General features: G+C 44.2%; 14 non-coding genes and 10 pseudogenes across 14 annotated transcripts; all 24 read right to left on the reverse strand.

Annotated features, from left to right (window-relative positions):
* The window catches only part of LOC133942313 (5S ribosomal RNA), a 119-nt pseudogene extending 61 nt beyond the window's left edge, over window positions 1-58 (reverse strand).
* Window positions 59-120: 62 nt separating this feature from the next.
* LOC133944525 (5S ribosomal RNA) lies at window positions 121-239 on the reverse strand. Its single transcript, XR_009916310.1, has one exon. It is a non-coding gene; the product is annotated as a 5S ribosomal RNA (ribosomal RNA).
* A 62-nt stretch (window positions 240-301) lies between these two features.
* Window positions 302-420, reverse strand: LOC133942995 (5S ribosomal RNA). The gene has a single exon (XR_009915897.1). It is a non-coding gene; the product is annotated as a 5S ribosomal RNA (ribosomal RNA).
* Window positions 421-482: 62 nt separating this feature from the next.
* Window positions 483-601, reverse strand: LOC133946522 (5S ribosomal RNA). Its single transcript, XR_009918211.1, has one exon. It is a non-coding gene; the product is annotated as a 5S ribosomal RNA (ribosomal RNA).
* A 62-nt stretch (window positions 602-663) lies between these two features.
* LOC133934340 (5S ribosomal RNA) lies at window positions 664-782 on the reverse strand. Its single transcript, XR_009912526.1, has one exon. It is a non-coding gene; the product is annotated as a 5S ribosomal RNA (ribosomal RNA).
* Window positions 783-844: 62 nt separating this feature from the next.
* LOC133944205 (5S ribosomal RNA) lies at window positions 845-953 on the reverse strand (annotated as a pseudogene).
* Window positions 954-1,015: 62 nt separating this feature from the next.
* LOC133935485 (5S ribosomal RNA) lies at window positions 1,016-1,134 on the reverse strand. Its single transcript, XR_009913626.1, has one exon. It is a non-coding gene; the product is annotated as a 5S ribosomal RNA (ribosomal RNA).
* A 62-nt stretch (window positions 1,135-1,196) lies between these two features.
* LOC133940556 (5S ribosomal RNA) lies at window positions 1,197-1,315 on the reverse strand (annotated as a pseudogene).
* Window positions 1,316-1,377: 62 nt separating this feature from the next.
* LOC133938789 (5S ribosomal RNA) lies at window positions 1,378-1,496 on the reverse strand (annotated as a pseudogene).
* Window positions 1,497-1,558: 62 nt separating this feature from the next.
* On the reverse strand, window positions 1,559-1,677 carry LOC133934591 (5S ribosomal RNA). Its single transcript, XR_009912767.1, has one exon. It is a non-coding gene; the product is annotated as a 5S ribosomal RNA (ribosomal RNA).
* A 62-nt stretch (window positions 1,678-1,739) lies between these two features.
* On the reverse strand, window positions 1,740-1,858 carry LOC133936702 (5S ribosomal RNA). Its single transcript, XR_009914783.1, has one exon. It is a non-coding gene; the product is annotated as a 5S ribosomal RNA (ribosomal RNA).
* Window positions 1,859-1,920: 62 nt separating this feature from the next.
* Window positions 1,921-2,039, reverse strand: LOC133947378 (5S ribosomal RNA). The gene has a single exon (XR_009919031.1). It is a non-coding gene; the product is annotated as a 5S ribosomal RNA (ribosomal RNA).
* Window positions 2,040-2,101: 62 nt separating this feature from the next.
* Window positions 2,102-2,220, reverse strand: LOC133941802 (5S ribosomal RNA; annotated as a pseudogene).
* Window positions 2,221-2,282: 62 nt separating this feature from the next.
* LOC133939997 (5S ribosomal RNA) lies at window positions 2,283-2,401 on the reverse strand (annotated as a pseudogene).
* Window positions 2,402-2,463: 62 nt separating this feature from the next.
* LOC133934103 (5S ribosomal RNA) lies at window positions 2,464-2,582 on the reverse strand. The gene has a single exon (XR_009912303.1). It is a non-coding gene; the product is annotated as a 5S ribosomal RNA (ribosomal RNA).
* A 62-nt stretch (window positions 2,583-2,644) lies between these two features.
* Window positions 2,645-2,763, reverse strand: LOC133934936 (5S ribosomal RNA). Its single transcript, XR_009913099.1, has one exon. It is a non-coding gene; the product is annotated as a 5S ribosomal RNA (ribosomal RNA).
* Window positions 2,764-2,825: 62 nt separating this feature from the next.
* LOC133943556 (5S ribosomal RNA) lies at window positions 2,826-2,944 on the reverse strand (annotated as a pseudogene).
* Window positions 2,945-3,006: 62 nt separating this feature from the next.
* On the reverse strand, window positions 3,007-3,125 carry LOC133934140 (5S ribosomal RNA). Its single transcript, XR_009912337.1, has one exon. It is a non-coding gene; the product is annotated as a 5S ribosomal RNA (ribosomal RNA).
* Window positions 3,126-3,187: 62 nt separating this feature from the next.
* Window positions 3,188-3,306, reverse strand: LOC133934602 (5S ribosomal RNA). Its single transcript, XR_009912778.1, has one exon. It is a non-coding gene; the product is annotated as a 5S ribosomal RNA (ribosomal RNA).
* A 62-nt stretch (window positions 3,307-3,368) lies between these two features.
* LOC133942408 (5S ribosomal RNA) lies at window positions 3,369-3,487 on the reverse strand (annotated as a pseudogene).
* A 62-nt stretch (window positions 3,488-3,549) lies between these two features.
* On the reverse strand, window positions 3,550-3,668 carry LOC133936118 (5S ribosomal RNA). The gene has a single exon (XR_009914229.1). It is a non-coding gene; the product is annotated as a 5S ribosomal RNA (ribosomal RNA).
* Window positions 3,669-3,730: 62 nt separating this feature from the next.
* On the reverse strand, window positions 3,731-3,849 carry LOC133939273 (5S ribosomal RNA; annotated as a pseudogene).
* Window positions 3,850-3,911: 62 nt separating this feature from the next.
* On the reverse strand, window positions 3,912-4,030 carry LOC133935652 (5S ribosomal RNA). The gene has a single exon (XR_009913785.1). It is a non-coding gene; the product is annotated as a 5S ribosomal RNA (ribosomal RNA).
* Window positions 4,031-9,908: 5,878 nt separating this feature from the next.
* LOC133938450 (5S ribosomal RNA) overlaps window positions 9,909-10,000 on the reverse strand; it is a 119-nt pseudogene continuing 27 nt past the window's right edge.

Consider the following 10,000-nt stretch of genomic DNA (forward strand, 5'->3'; position numbering starts at 1 on the left):
TGCTTAGCTTCCTAAATCAGACGAGATCGGGCGTTTACAGGTTGGTGTGGCCGTAAGCGAATGAGTCCACACTCTTACCCTTATTTATACATGTAAATACGTCAGGTAGAAGAAGAAAAAAGCTTACAGCACCTGGTATTCCCAGGCAGTCTCCCATCAAAGTACTAACCAGGCCCGACCCTGCTTAGCTTCCGAGATCAGACGGGATCGGGCGTATTCAGGTTGGTGTGGCCGTAAGCGAATGAGTCCACCCTATGAACCTTATTTATACATGTAAATACGTCAGGTAAAAGAAGATAAAAGCTTGCAGCACCTGGTATTCCCAGGAAGTCTCCCATCCAAGTACTAACCAGGCCCGAACCTGTTTAGCTTCCGAGATCAGACGAGATCGGGAGTATTCAGGTTGGTGTGGCCGTAAGCGTTTGAGTCCACCCTCTGAACCTTATTTATACATGTAAATACGTCAGGTAAAAGAAGAAAAAAGCTTACAGCACCTGGTATTCCCAGGCAGTCTCCCATCCAAGTACTAACCAGGCCCGACCCTGCTTAGCTTCCGAGATCAGACGAGATCAGGCGTATTCAGGTTGGTGTGGCTGTAAACGAACGAGTCCACCCTCTGAACCTTATTTATACATGTAAATACGTCAGTTAAGAGTGGAAAAAAGCTTACAGCACCTGGTATTCCCAGGCAGTCTCCCATCCAAGTACTAACCAGGCCCGACCCTGCTTATCTTCCGAAATCAGACGAGATCGGGCATATTCAGGTTGGTGTGGCCGTAAGCGATTGAGTCAACCCTCTGAACCTTATTTATACATGTAAATACGTCAGGTAAAACTGGAAAAAAGCTTACAGCACCTGGTATTCCCAGGCAGTCTCCCATTCATGTACTAACCAGGCCCGACCCTGCTTAGCTTCCGAGATCAGACGAGATCGGGTTGGTGTGGCTGTAAGCGAATGAGTCCACCCTCTGGACCTTATTTATACATGTATATACGTCAGGTAAAAGTGGAAAAAAGCTTACAGCACCTGGTATTCCCAGGCAGTCTCCCATCCAAGTACTAACCAGGCTCGACCCTGCTTATCTTCCGAGATCAGACGAGATCGGGCGTATTCAGGTTGGTGTTGCCGTAAGCGAATGAGTTCACCCTCTGAACCTTATTTATACATGTAAATACGTCAGGTAAAAGAAGAAAAAAGCTTACAGCACCTTGTATTCCCAGGCAGTCTCCCATCCAAGTACTAACCAGGTCTGACCCTGCTTAGCTTCCGAGATCAGACGAGATCGGGCATATTCAGGTTGGTGTGGCCGTAAGCGAACGAGTCCACCCTCTGAACCTTATTTATACATGTACATAATTCAGGTAAAAGTGGAAGAAAGCTTACAGAACCTGGTATTCCCAGGCAGTCTCCCATCCAAGTACTAACCAGGCCCGACCCTGCTTAGTTTCCGAGATCAGACGAGATCAGGCGTATTCAGGTTGGTGTGGCCGTAAGCAATTGAGTCCACCCTCTGAACCTTATTTATACATTTAAATACGTCAGGTAAAAGTGGAAAAAAGCTTACAGCACCTGGTATTCCCAGGCAGTCTCCCATCCAAGTACTAACCAGGCCCGACCCTGCTTAGCTTCCGAGATCAGACGAGATCGGGCGTATTCAGGTTGGTGTGGCCGTAAGCTAATGAGTCCACCCTCTGACCCTTATTTATACATGTAAATACATCAGGTAGAAGAAGAAAAAAGCTTACAGCACCTGGTATTCCCAGGCAGTGTCCAATCCAAGTACTAACCAGGCCCGACCCTGCTTAGCTTCCGAGATCAGACGAGATCGGGCTTATTCAGGTTGGTTTGGCCGTAAGCGAATGAGTCCACCCTCTGAACCTTATTTATACGTGTAAATACGTCAGGTAAAAGAAGAAAAAAGCTTGCAGCACCTGGTATTCCCAGGAAGTCTCCCATTCAAGTACTAACCAGGCCCGACCCTGCTTAGCTTCCGAGATCAGACGAGATCGGGCGTATTCAGGTTGGTTTGGCCGTAAGCGAATGAGTCCAGCCTCTGAACCTTATTTATGCATGTAAATACGTCAGGTAAAAGAAGAAAAAAGCTTGCAGCACCTGGTATTCCCAGGAAGTCTCCCATTCAAGAACTAACCAGGCCCGACCCTGCTGAGCTTCCGAAATCAGACGAGATCGGGCGCATTCAGGTTGGTGTGGCCGTAAGCGATTGAGTCAACCCTCTGAACCTTATTTATACATGTAAATACGTCAGGTAAAAGTGGAAAAAAGCTTACAGCACCTGGTATTCCCAGGCAGTCTCCCATCCAAGTACTAACCAGGCCCGACCCTGCTTACCTTCCGAGATCAGACTAGATCGGGCGTGTTCAGGTTGGTTTATCCGTAAGCGAATGAGTCCACCCTCTGAACCTTATTTATACGTGTAAATAAGTCAGGTAAAAGTGGACAAAAGCTTACAGAACCTGGTGTTCCCAGGCAGTCTCCCATCCAAGTACTAACCAGGCCCGACCCTGCTTAGCTTCCGAGATCAGACGAGATCGGGCGTATACAGGTTGGTGTGGCCGTAAGCGAACGAGTCCACCCTCTGAACCTTATTTATACATGTAAATACGTCAGTTAAGAGTGGAAAAAAGTTTACTGCACCTGGTATTCCCAGGCAGTCTCCCATCCAAGTACTAACCAGGCCCGACCCTGCTTAGCTTCCGAGATCAGACGAGATCGGGCGTATTCAGGTTGGTGTGGCCGTAAGCGAATGAGTCCACCCTCTGAACCTTATTTATACATGTAAATACGTCAGGTAAAAGAAGAAAAAAGCTTGCAGCACCTGGTATTCCCAGGAAGTCTCTCATCCAAGTACTAACCAGGCCCGACCCTAATTAGCTTCCGACATCAGACGAGATCGGGTGTATTCAGGTTGTTGTGGCTGTAAGCGATTGAGTCAACCCTCTGAACCTTATTTATACGTGTAAATACGTCAGGTAAAAGTGGAAAAAAGCTTAGAGCACCTGGTATTCCCAGGCAGTCTCCCAACCAAGTACTAACCAGGCCCGACCCTGCTTAGCTTCCGAGATCAGATGAGATCGGGCGTATTCAGGTTGGTGTGGCCGTAAGCGAATGAGTCCACCCTCTGACCCTTATTTATACATGTAAATACGTCAGGTAAAAGAAGAAAAAAGCTTACAGCACCTGGTATTCCCAGGCAGTCTCCCATCCAAGTACTAACCAGGCCCGACCCTGCTTAGCTTCCGAGATCAGACGAGATCGGGCGTATTCAGGTTGGTGTGGCCGTAAGCCAATGAGTCCACCCTCTGAAACTTATTTATACATGTAAATACGTCAGGTAAAAGAAGAAAAAAGCTTGCAGCACCTGTTATTCCCAGGAGGTCTCCCATTCAAGTAGTAACCAGGCCCGTCCCTGCTTAGCTTCCGAGATCAGACGAGATCAGGCGTATTCAGGTTGGTGTGGCTTTAAGCGAACGAGTCCACCCTCTGAACCTTATTTATACATGTAAATATGTCAGTTAAGAGTGGAAAAAAGTTTACAGCACCTGGTATGCCCAGGCAGTCTCCCATCCAAGTACTAACCAGGCCCGACCCTGCTTAGCTTCCGAGATCAGACGAGATCGGGCGTATACAGGTTGGTGTGGCCGTAAGCGAACGAGGCCACCCTCTGAACCTTATTTATACATGTAAATACGTCAAGTAAGACTGGAAAAAAGCTTACAGCACCTGGTATTCCCAAGCAGTCTCCCATCCAAGTACTAACCAGGCCCGACCCTGCTTAGCTTCCGAGATCAGACGAGATAGGGCATATTCAGGTTGGTGTGGCCGTAAGTGAATGAGTCCACCCTCTGAACCTTATTTATACATGTAAATAAGTCAGGTAAAAGTGGAAAAAAGCTTACAGCACCTGGTATTCCCAGGCAGTCTCCCATCCAAGTACTAACCAGGCTCGACCCTGCTTAGCTTCCGAGATCAGACGAGATCGGGCGTATTCAGGTTGGTGTGGCAGTAAGCGAATGAGTCCACCCTCTGACCCTTATTTATACATGTAAATACGTCAGGTAAAAGAAGAAAAAAGCTTACAGCACCTGGTATTCCCAGGCAGTCTCCCATCCAAGTACTAACCAGGCCCGACCCTGCTTAGCTTCCGAGATCAGACGAGATCGGGCGTATTTTTTTTTTTTTTTTTATTATCAAAAATACCAATTTATATATACAAACGACATTCATCTGTAAATATTTACACAAAACAATGACATACACACAGGAATCACATTCATGTTAAGGGATAACAAAACTCAAAAAATGATAAAAAAGAAAGAAAAATAAATCACTTAATAATAACACGTGCGCCTGATAAACATAGCGGCACACTCAGAAATTAAATGCTAGTTTCCCTTCCGATGTTACAGATATAAAGCCACACCCGTCAATAAAACATTCAGCAAAGTCCTCAGCACCATATTTAAAGATCAAACCCACATTTCTCCTGACAACCGATTCAAACAAATCCCACACATGCACCTTTTTCCTCTCAAAATGAGCAAGATTCCTTCTTGACATAATAGCATACCTTACATGGCTTAACACAAAATTAAACAAACGAACATTCACATCTTTCCTTTTCCCATTTACTCCAAACAGCAACATTTTGTTCCATTCATATGCCTTTACAAACCCATTTCCCAGTTTTTAAACAACATATCTTTTAACTTCAAAACAAACCTACGTAGACATTCACATCGGATATATATATGTAACAAGTCTTCTGGCTCAGTTTCACACACGTCACATTATCTTTTGTTCTCTTTGTTAATCTGATGCAGCACCGTGTTTACATAGATCCTGTTGTGTCTCGTCATGAAGTCATTGTTTTCACATTCTATTGCATTATATTTGATTTGGAGGTTTTCCCATATCAACTGTACATTCATACCTGGCAGAACCCTCTCCCACATTTGTTCTGATGCCGGTCTTTTCAACAGTTTCGCTATCAGTTCTAAATATATGTTTTTTACTTTTAATTCTTTAAACTCTTTATTTGCGTCATTTTTAACAAACACTAGTTTAGGTAAAGGTCCATCCCCTGTCCTCACACACTCTCTCTCAATCAAATACCTCCAGTCTACAGGCATACTCCCCTTAATTATATCATACATTTTTACAATCATATCTCTCCTAGCATCCTCATCCCATTCTCTTACGCAGTCTACCATTGCCTGCCCAGGCAGAAACCCAGGCACAAACTCATAGACCATGTCCTTTACTTGCCTAATTCCTGCATCCATGAAAACCTTATTGTATAGCATTTTGTTGTTATGCTGTATTATAGGATTGAGAAAAACGGGTTTATTCATTACTTCTGCTACATTACTACAGTTGTATGATATGTTGGGTAGGAATTCTCCCCACGCTCTGAACACCTCTTGGTAGAAAGAAGGCACTTTTTCATACATTGGTTCTTTCAAAACCATAAGCAGACTATTCTCTCCACATCTACCAGCCATCTGAACATACATTTTAAAGAATTGTTTCCACCCATAGTCATTCACATCATGGAGATACTTCTTCACTGTTTTAACCCTCAGTGCTTTACGTTTTGTGTCAATGTCCACCAGTTTTAGCCCTCCCTCACTGTACCCTGCTATCAACGTTTTGTGGGATATCCTCGCACCCTTCCCATCCCACAAGAAGTTTGAAGTCAGCTGATTTAATTCAGATAGAACCCATACCGGAAGATCTAGTGCGCCCAAAACATACACACATTTGGATAATAATAAGGAATTAACAACTATTACCTTACCTTTTAATTTCAATTTCCTCTGCTTCCATGCATTTAAAGTGTGTTTTATCTTATTTATCACTCTTGCCCAAGTGATATCTCTTGCTTCCTTTTCGTTTGGACCTATGTTTACTCCTAAAACTTTGATGCAGTCCACCACTCTAAATGCAATCATACTGTCAACCCTATCCCCCTCCTGACCTATACACATTTTTCTATATTCACTTTAGCCCCTGCTGCCCTCCCATATGTTCCCATGTGTTTCATAATTATATTGATGCTGTCCATATTTTCTACTGTTATTGTCATGTCATCCGCATATTGTTGAATTATATTAATTTTCTCACCTGGTATTTGTATTCCTTTTATATTACTATCTTTTTTTATAAGGACAGCAAAGGGTTCGATAGACATGCTATACAACAGTGCTGATAAAGGACAGCCCTGTCTCACTGACCTCTCCAAAGCAAAGGTGTCTGTCATCAGACCATTACATTTGACCCTACTCTTAGCTTCCTTATACAGCAGCCTGATCCAACTCACTATTCTATCCCCAAACCCAAATTCTTTCATAGTCCGAAACAAGAACTCATGCTCCACTCTATCAAAAGCCTTATTCAAATCTACACTCAACACAATCCCAGACTGTTCTTTCATGTGCCTAACAACGTCCCTCACTGTCCCTATTATATCTGCTATGTCTCTCCCTTCGACACTATATGCCTGTGTCGGTGATATTACTCCTCCCATTACCTTCTTAATCCTATACGCTAAAACCCTTGTTAATATCTTATAGTCACTATTCAATAAACTAATTGGCCTATAATTCCCTAACTCCAACCTACTCCCCTTATTTTTAAATAATATTGTGATTACCCCAGTAGCCATGGATTCTGGAACCAGTTGTCCCTCTTCCATGCTTTGATATATCATTAGCAGTATGGGTGCCAACACATCAGCAAACTCTTTGTAGAATTCACTGCTCAGGCCATCTGAACCAGGGCTTTTATTGTTTTTTGCATTTTTAATTGCTATTTGTATTTCTTCTACTGTAATCTCTCTGTCACACATGTCTTGCTCGTCTGCTGATATCCTTGCATCCACACCACTCAAGACCTCATCAATACATACTTTTTCTGTATTCCCTTTTTTATACAAGTTTTTATAGAAGCCTTCCACTGTATTCAAGATGCTAACCAAATCATTTACCTTCTCCCCATTTTCATTCTGTAGTTCGTTTATATAATTATTTTCCTGCTTATTTTTTTCCAGGTTTAGAAAGTACGCTGTGCACCTTTCCCCCTCTACAGCATACTGTACTCTACTCCTTACTATCGCCCCATCACATTTATTTTTCTCACAATCTTTTAGTTGCCTTCTCATCTTCAGATAATTTTGTATATTATAATTTCCATCTTTGTCTGCTTTCCCTGCTTCTTCGTTTAATTTATTTTGTATCTCTTTCTCTACCTGATCCATTCTGAAGTTCTTTTGCTTGGAATAGTATATGCTTTTCTTTTTAACTTTTTCTTTCAAATTTTCCCACCAAATACAAATATTATCTTTGTTTAATCTGTTCTCTATTTCTTCTTTGATACATTTTGCTATCATCTCTTTATATAAATCCTCTCTTAATAAGCTGTTGTTTAGGCACCACATTCCTCCACCTACATTCCTTATACATACGTCCTTTAACCTCAGCGACAGGATTGCATGATCACTAAGAGTGGTAAAATTATATTTCACCTCTTTTATTTGGCTGACAATGTTTTCCTTAACTAGGACGAGGTCTATTCTACTCTGTCTAAGGGTGCCCATAACCACCTGCCTCCGCGAAAACACTTTTCGTTCTGCATTTTCCTCCCTCCATACGTCCACCATTTTGTGTTCTGCCATCATGCTTTTCAAAAAGTTCCTTGACCCATCATACCTGTATTTTACATTATTTGAATAATCTAGTCTTGATAATTTTACATTATAGTCACCAACCATCATACAATCTCCCGTGCACAGAACCTCCAAGTCGTCAAAAAAACCCTTTCTCAGTTCCTCCACGTTTGGTGCATAGATATTGATTAATTTGTATGTGTTTTTATTGTGGACAAATTCTATCGCTATCACACGTCCATTCCCTCCACAAAAGGTTTGCTTGACACCACTAACAGACCTCTCTCTGACAAGGATTGCCACTCCACATGCCTTCGCACTCCCATTGTCTATAAATATGGGCCCTTTCCAAATCTTTCCAAGGGTTTCCACAAGTTCATTATCCCAATGCGTTTCTTGAAGGCACAGTATGTCAGATTTACAGAGTTCAATCCTTCTTTCTATTTTGATCATGTTCCTCAGGCCGTTTGCATTTAAGGATGTTATTATGACCATAGTAATGGTGAAAAGAAAAACACAGCTTTCCAGAGATGCTCGATTGTTCATACCTTCCGCTCTTTTGGCTCCCTTTTGTCCCTCTTTTTGCTCATTCTCTTCCTGCTGGCTTTCACCGCCTCGTAGTCCATCGACTCTCCTTCTCCCGATGTTCTTGTCTCCACCACCTCCATGCTCGAATCGTCTGGCTCCTTAGGTGAAGCAGCCGCAGCAGCAGCAGCAGCCGCAGCAGCAGCAGCAGCAGCAGCAGCAGCAGCAGCCCCGCCGTCCCTTGGAGCCTCACTGCAATCCGGGGCCTCCACCTCTCCTGGTCGGTCGCCTCTTCGTTCACTCGCCCGGGCTGAGGGAGTTTTGGGCGCTTTGCTAGCACCTTCCTCCATACTTTGCCCGGATGCTCCTCCCGTCATGCAACCCGTCTCACCGGACACTCCATCCGCACTGCTGCCGATGGTGGATGGGGTAATTTCACCCCCGCTGGCAGCTCCGGTGTCCTCGTCCTGCTGTCGTTGCTCCTCCTCGGACCAGGAAACGCGCTCGTCGCCGCCGGCTGGCTCCGCGTCCACCGTCCTCTCCTCTCCGCGCTTCCCCCCCTGCAAGTCACACTCCCTAGCATAGTGTCCCTGGCGCTTGCATTTATAACAGGTGAAGTCTGGGCATTCTCTCAAAATATGTCCTGGCTGGATGCACAGCCTGCAGACCTTCACCTGCCTGTCATGAATTACACGGAAGTACTCCCCTCCGTCTAGTGTCTCGAACTTTGCTGAGTAGGGCAGCGACTGTACAAGTTCAGTAAATTGTACTTTGCAGAACCTTGTCCCGTCCACCACGTCTGTCCTAGGCCATTTCCTTCTTTTGATGGGCGAAATCGCCCTCACGCCCCACGTTGAGAGTTTCTGCCTAATTTCAGCATCAGTGATATAAGATGGCAAGTATAGAAATGAAACAACAATTTCACTGCTGCGAACTTCCTTGGCGGTCACCCGAGTGTTTTCGATTTTGAAGTCATCTAATAACCTTGTCTTGCCCTTTCCCTCCTGCATGGTGATCTCGTAAGTGTTCATACTTTTGACCCTGCATGCCAGAACAATCCCACACTTTTCCTTGATTTCCCGCAACAGTTCCATCATGGTAATGTAATCCTCACCGACGGGCTCTACAATCAATGTCAGCTCCTTTTTATAGCCACAATCACCCTCACTTTCTCCCTGTCTCTCTTTATCTCTCCTACCATTCGCCGTGCTTGCTTTATCAATAGGCCTAATTACGGAATTGATCATCTGGGTTATTCCTTTCTCGCTGGCTTCAATATTTCCAGAATCATTCTCCCGTTCTACATGTGCCAAACTGTCCTTAACTTCCATGTTTTCCTTCACAAGTTCTTCCCCCCAATCACTACAAGCATAATCAATCTCGGGTTCTGCATTAATCAAAGTGGCCTTACCTTCTATTTTGTCATTTATCAAATTATCCATCCAATCACAGAAAGTATGAATCAATCCCCCAAACAGCCAGGCTGCAGGGGAAATGAATCACACATAAAACTATCACAAATGCACCTTATGCCTCACAAGCACACGCGGTCCCAACAAACACTCGACTGCTCTCTGCTCTCTGCTCACTTCCTGCTTGCACACCTGAACGGGATCAGACGAGATCGGGCGTGTTCAGGGTGGTATGGCCGTAAGCGAATGAGTCCACCCTCTGAACCTTGTTTATACGTCAGGTAAAAGCTTAAAGCACCTGGTATTCCCAGGCAGTCTCACATCCAAGTACTAACCAGGCCCGACCCTGCTTAGCTTCCGAGATCAGACGAGATCGGG

Source organism: Platichthys flesus, chromosome 22 (genome assembly GCF_949316205.1).
Source record: "Platichthys flesus chromosome 22, fPlaFle2.1, whole genome shotgun sequence".
Taxonomy (NCBI): Eukaryota; Metazoa; Chordata; class Actinopteri; order Pleuronectiformes; family Pleuronectidae; genus Platichthys; species Platichthys flesus.